We start from the raw sequence: 7,141 nt of genomic DNA on the forward strand, positions 1-7,141 counted from the left end.
GACCGTCGCGTTGTTGTGGTTTGGCGGTGGATGAGTCCAATGACCTGCATATCCTCGGTGGAGTGGGAGGGGGAGTTGAAATGTTGAGCCACTGGGCGGTTTGGTTGATTGGTGCGGGTGTCTCGGAGATGTTCCCTAAAGCGCTCTGCTAGGAGGCGCCCAGTCTCCCCAATGGAGAGGAGACCGCATCTGGAGCAACGGATACAATAAATGATATGAGTGGATGTGTAGGTAAAACTTTGATGGATGTGGAAAGCTCCTTTGGGGCCTTGGATAGAGGTGAGGGAGGAGGTGTGGGCGCAGGTTTTACAGTTCCTGCGGTGGCAGGGGAAAGTGCCAGGATGGGAGGGTGGGTCGTAGGGGGGCGTGGACCTGACCAGGTAGTCACGGAGGGAACGGTTTTTGCGGAAGGTGGAGAGGGGTGGGGAGGGAAATATATCCCTGGTGGTGGGGTCTGTTTGGAGGTGGCGGAAATGTCGGCGGTGTCCCACAATGAAATTGAGGGTTTGGTTCAGAAAAAGAAGGAAGCATATGTCAGGTATAGACAAGATACATCAAATGAATCCTTACAAGAGTATAAAGACAATAGGATGGAAGAGGGAAGATGGAAATCAGGAGGGCAAAAAGGGAAATGAGATAGCTTTGGCAAATAGAGTTAAGGAGAAAACATTAAGGACAAAAGGGTAACTAGGGAAAGAATAGGGCCCCTCAAAGATCAGCAAGGTGGCCTTTGTGTGGAGCCACAAAAAATGGGGGAGATATAAACAAGTATTTTGGATCATATTTACTGTGGAAAAGGACATGGAAAATATAGAATGAAAGGAAACAGATGGTGACATCTTGAAAAATGTCCTTATTACAGAGGAGGAAGGGCTGCATATCTTGAAACACATAAAAGTGGATAAAACCCCAGGACTTGATCAGGTGTACCCTAGAACTCCGTGGGAAGCTAGGAAAGTGATTGTTGGGCCTTTTGCTGAGATATTTGTATCATCGATAGTCACAGGTGAGGTGCTGGAAGACTGGAGGTTGGCTTATGTGGTGCCACTGTTTAAGAAGGGTGGCAAGGTTAAGCCAGGTAACTATAGACCAGTGAGCCTGACGTCAGTGGTGGACAAGTTGTTGGAGAGAATCCTGAGGGTCAGGCTGTACATGTATTTGGAAAAGCAAGGACTAATTAAATGATTAGATATAGTCAATGGCTTTTTGCGTGGGAATCATACCTCACAAACTTGCTTGAGGTTTTTGAAGAAGTAACAAAGAGCTTGGATGAGGGCAGAGCAGTGGACATGATCTATATGGACATCAGTAAGGCACTCCACAAGGTTCCCCATGGGAGACTGATTAGCAAGGTTAGATCTCATGGAATACAGGGAGAACTAGCCATTTGGATGCAGAACTGGCTTGAAGGTAGAAGACAGAGAGTGGCAGTGGAGGGTTGTTTTTCAGACTGGAGGCCTGTGGCCAGTCTGTGGCCAGAAGGATCAGTGCTGGATCTTGGAGTGCAGATTCATAGCTCCCTGAAAGTGGAGTTGCAGGTAGATTAGATTACTTACAGTGTGGAAACAGGCCCTTCGGCCCAACAAGTCCACACCGACCCGCCGAAGCACAACCCACCCAGACCCATTCCCCTACATTTACCCCTGCATCTAACACTACGGGCAATTTAGCATGGCCAATTCACCTGACCTGCACATTTTTGGACTGTGGGAGGAAACCGGAGCACCCGGAGGAAACCCACGCAGACACTGGGAGAATGTGCAAACTCCACACAGTCAGTCGCCTGAGGCGGGAATTGAACCCTGGTGTCTGGCGCTGTGAGGCAGCAGTGCTAACCACTGTGCCACCGTGCCACCCAGGTAGATAGGATAGTGAAGAAGATGTTTGGTCTGCTTTCCTTTATTGGTCAAAGTATTGAATACGGGAGTTGGGAGGTCATGTTGCAGCTGTACAGGATATTGATTAGGCCACTTTTGGAATATTGCATGCAATTCTAGTCTCCTTCCTATCGGAAAAATGTTGTGAATCTTGACAGGGTTCAGAAAAGATTTACAAGGATGTTGCCAGGGCTGGAGAATTTGAGCTATAGGGAGAGGCTAAATAAGCTGGGGCTGTTTTCCTTGGAGCATCGGAGACTGAGGGGTGACCTTATAGAGGTTTACAAAATCATGAGGGGCATGGATAGGATAAATAGACAAAGTCTCTTCCCTGGGTGGGGGAGTCCAGAACTAGAGGGTATAGGTTTAGGATGAGGGGGAAAGATATAAAAGAGACCCAAGGAGCAACGTTTTCACACAAAGGGTGGTACATGTATGGAATGAGCTGCCAGAGGAAGTGGTGGAGGCTGGTACGGTACAATTGCAACATTTAAGAGGCATCTGGATGGGTATATGAATTGGAAGGGTTTGGAGGGATACAGGCCAGGTGCTGGCAGTTGGGGCTAGATTAGGTTGTGATAACTGGTCAGCATGGATGAGTTGGACCAAAGGGTCTGTTTCCATGCTGCACCTGTCTATGACTCTATGATTCTGTGTTAAACAATCATCCTTTTCATCATTAAAAATCAATATAAGACATAAAAGAACTCTTCTAAAGTAAAGGTATTCTTTATAAAACTTTGTTAAACAGGCAGCATAGCTTATGAGATTATAACCTAAAAGTTAAAGGCATAAGAAGGGTTGGTTAAAATTGGACATGTTGAAGCTGAAGCTAAAGCTGTTGGAGTTATAGAGTCATAGAGATATACAGCACGGAAACAGACCCTTCGGTCCAACTCGTCCATGCCAACCAGATATCCCAACCCAATCTAGTCCCACCTCCAGCGCCTGGCCCATATCCCTCCAAACCCTTCCTATTCAACTAGCCAACCGGATGCCTTTTAAATGTTGCAATCGTACTAGGCTCCACCACTTCCTCTGCCAGCTCATTCCATACATATACCACCTTAGGTTGCCCCTTAGGTCTCTTTCATATCTTTCCCCTCTCACCCTAAACCTATGCCCTCTAGTTTTGACTTCACCACCTCAGGGAAGAGATTTTGTCTATTTATCCTTTCCATGCCCCTCAAGATTTTATAAACCTCTAAGGTCACCCCTCAGCCTCCGATGCTCCAGTGAAAACAGCAACAGCCTATTCAATCTCTTAGCCAGTTGAGAAGATTCGTAGCTCAGGCTGAGGTTCTGGATGTAGATTGGAACTCTACCAACACACATATTGACTTGGATTCCATTTACCACCCCCAAGAAAAAGAACAGGAAATGACACCGCCACCGGAAATAACATCAACACAGGAAATGATGTCAACATGGGAAATGACATCACCAAAATAAGGAAACCTAAACATATAAACAGAAAGCAGGAAACAACAGCATTGCTTCGTCTGGAGGCTCACTGAAGATGTTTCCTAGCGTGGTGATGAAACGTCTGAAAATGAACCTTCCAGCTCAGTGAGCAAACCTACATCCTATTCAACCTCTCCCTATAGCTGAAATCCTCCAACCCTGGCAACATCCTTGTAAATCTTTTCTGAACCCTTTCAAGTTTCACAACATTTTTCCAATAGGAAGGAGACCAGAATTGCACACAATATTCCAAAAGTGGCCTAACCAATGTCCTGTACAGTTGTAACATGACCTCTAAACCCCTGTACTAAATACTCTGACCAATAAAAGAAAGCATACCAAATGCCTTCTTCACTATCCTATCTACCTGCAACTCCACTTTCAAGGAGCTATGAACCTGCACTCCAAGATCTCTTTGTTCAGCATCACTCCAGAGGATCTTATCATTAGATGTATAAGTCTTGCTAAGATTTGCTTTCCCAAAATGCAGCACCTCACATTTATCTAAATTAAACTCCATCTGCCACTTCTCAGCCCATTGGCCCATCTGATCAAGATCCCGTTGTTATCTGAGGTAACCTTCTTTGTTGTCCACCACAGATCCAATTTTGGTGTCATCTGCAAACTTACTTACTCTACCTCTTATGCTCAAATTCAAATCATTTATATAAATGATGAAAAGTAGTGGACCCGGTACCCATCCTTGTGGTACTCCATTGGTCGCAGGTCTCCAGTCTGAAAACCAACCCACCACCACCCTCTGTCTTCTACCTTTGAGCCAATTCTGTATCCAAATGGCTAGTTCTCCCTGTATTCCATGAGATCTAACCTTGCTAACCAGTGTCCCATGGGAAGCCCTTGTCAAACGCCTTACTGAAGTCCACATAGATCACAGATTCCTGATGAAGGGCTTTTGCCCGAAACATCAATTATCCTGCTCCTCGGATGCTGCCTGAACTGCTGTGCTTTTTCAGCACCATTCTAATCTAGAATCCACATAGATCACATCTACCTCTCTGCCCTCATCAATCCTCTTTGTTACTTCTACAAAAAACTCAATCAAGTTTCTGAGACATGAATTCCCACACACAAAGCCATGTTGACTATCCCCAATCAGTCCTTGCCTTTCCAAATACATGTACACCCTGTCCCTCAGGATTCCCTCCAACAACTTGCCCACCACTGATGTCAGGCTCACTGGTCTATAGTTCCCACAGAGTTCTAGGGCACACCTGATCAGGTCGTGGGGATTTATCCACTTTTATGCATTTCAAAATATCCAGCACTGCCTTGTCTGTAATATGGACATTTTTCAAGATGTCACCATCTATTTCCCTGCATTCTATATTATCCCTATCTTGACAACTGAAAATATTTAAGAGTACAAAATATCGCAATATCATTTCTTCAGTTAGGAAAAGGCACAAATCATTTGGAAAAGAAGCAAAAATGTGTGAATTGTCTATATTGTGGAAAAGAATGGAAACCCACTAAGGAGAAGGGAGAATTGGCATCAATTGTCACTGTGTCATTCAATAAAATTCTTTGATTGGAAAATAAAGCTATAACCTTCTCATGAGATGTTACATGCGGCAGCAGAACAACCCCTAAGATGAAGGGAATATTAAAAAATTTAAGACATAAAGATTATCAATTTGCAGAGTATATTTATTTGTCCAGAACCAAAAGAGTTTCACTTCGGAGCAGCAAAACATATTTTGCCTGAAAAGCCTTGAAATTTAAGGAAGGATTCCAACCATCAAACCAGACAACATTTAAAAGGCATCTGGCAGGGTTTAGAGGGATATGGATCAAATGCTGGCAAATGGAACTAAATTTATTAAGGATATCTGGTTGTCATGGATGAGTTGGACTGAAGGTTCTGTTTCTGTGCGGCATATCTCTCTGACACTGAGGGGCATGAGGGGCATGGATAGGATAAACAGACAATGTCTCTTCCTTGGGGTGGGAGAGTCCAGAACTAGAGGGCATAGATTTAGGGTAAGAGGGGAAAGATATAAAAGAGACCTAAGCGGCACATTTTTCATGCAGAAGGTGGTATGTGTATGGAATGAGCTGCCAGAGGAAGTGGTGAAGGCTGGTACAATTGCAACATTTAAAAGGCATCTGGATGGGTATATGAATAGGAAGGGTTTGGAGGGATATGGGCCGGGTGCTGGCAGGTGGGACTAGATTGGGTTGGGATATCTGTTCGGCATGGACAAGTTTGACCGAAGGGTCTATCTCCGTGCCGTACATCTCTATGACTCTATCTGTGTTAAACAATCATCTTTTATCTCTAAAATCAACTAACCTGACATACATCAACAACAAAACTTTGACAGTGGTCGTAAAGAATACAGATTTAAGCCAGATAGAAATGTTAAGCAACTGTCTGACATTACCAACATAGAAGAAACTAACAATTTCACTGGGCTGAAAGAATTGTTTACAATTTCCTTACATATGAAAATGCTTTCATACCTGATCTTTAGAAAACTCGGGTGGAACCACCACCCGAAAACATTGTGAACTCTGAATATTATCAAAGTCCAGAAAACATTGTTCAGTGAAGAAATTATCAATACACCGCAAGTCAACTGACAACTAAACCAAATTAAATGCTGTAATCTGCTAAAAGAATGTATGCCACAGTGTAGGATCTTCAACTAACTCTACTTCATAAGAATGTAAGAGTATAAGAACTAGGAGCAGGGATAGGTCATCTGGCTCCTCAAGCCTGCTCCACCATTCAATAAGATCATGGTTGATCCTTTTGTGAACCCAGCTCCACTTACCCGCTTGTTCACCATAATCTTTAATTTCTTTCCTGTTCAAAAATATATCTAGCTTTACCTTAAACATATTCAACGAGGTAGCCTCAAATCCTTAATTGGGCAGGAAATTCCACAGTTTCACAACTCTTTGGGTGAAGACGTTCCTCCTCAATTCAATCCTAAATCTGCTCCCTCTTATTTTGAGGCTATGCCCTCTAGTTCTAGTTTCACCTGCTTCTATCTATTCTCTTCATAATTTTATTATGTTTCTATAAGATCCCCTCTCATTTTTCTAATTTCCAAAGAGGATAGTCCCAGTCAACACAATCTTTTCTCTTTAGCCAATCCTCTCAAACCCAGAACCAACCTAGTGAACCTCCTGTGGCCCCCTGCCAGAGCCAGTGCATTCTTTCTCAAATAAGGAGACCAAAAATGTACACAGTACCTCACATGTAGCCTCACCAGCACCGTATACAGCTGTAGCATAACTTCTCTGTTTTTAAACTCCATCTTTCTAGCATTTGAAGGACAATATTCCCATTTCTTAATTAGCTGCTACATCTGCAAACTAACTTTTTGTGGTTCATGCACAAGAACACCCAGGTCCCTCTGCACAGCAGCATGTTGCAATTTTTCATCATTTAAATAATTGATTTTGATGTTAATCCTACCAATGTGGGTGACCTCCAATGACAGTCAAAAAATTAAATTTTTCACTGACTCAACTGTCTTCTAAAACATGCTTTGAGGGAATAAAAAATTTCCCAACAGTCTATCCCCAGTAACAAATATCTTTTCCAAAAGACATTCAAGAAATATGTTGCAGGTTACGGAGGGATATAGATAAGCTGCAGAGCTGGACAGAGAGGTGGCAAATGGAGTTTAATGTGGAAAAGTATGAGGTGATTCACTTTGGAAGGAGAAACAGGAATAAAGAGTACCGGGCTAATGGTGAAATCCTTGGTAGTGTAGAAGAGCAGAGAGATCTCGGTGTCCATGTACATTGATCCCTGAAAGTTGCCA

Source organism: Chiloscyllium plagiosum, chromosome 33 (genome assembly GCF_004010195.1).
Source record: "Chiloscyllium plagiosum isolate BGI_BamShark_2017 chromosome 33, ASM401019v2, whole genome shotgun sequence".
Taxonomy (NCBI): Eukaryota; Metazoa; Chordata; class Chondrichthyes; order Orectolobiformes; family Hemiscylliidae; genus Chiloscyllium; species Chiloscyllium plagiosum.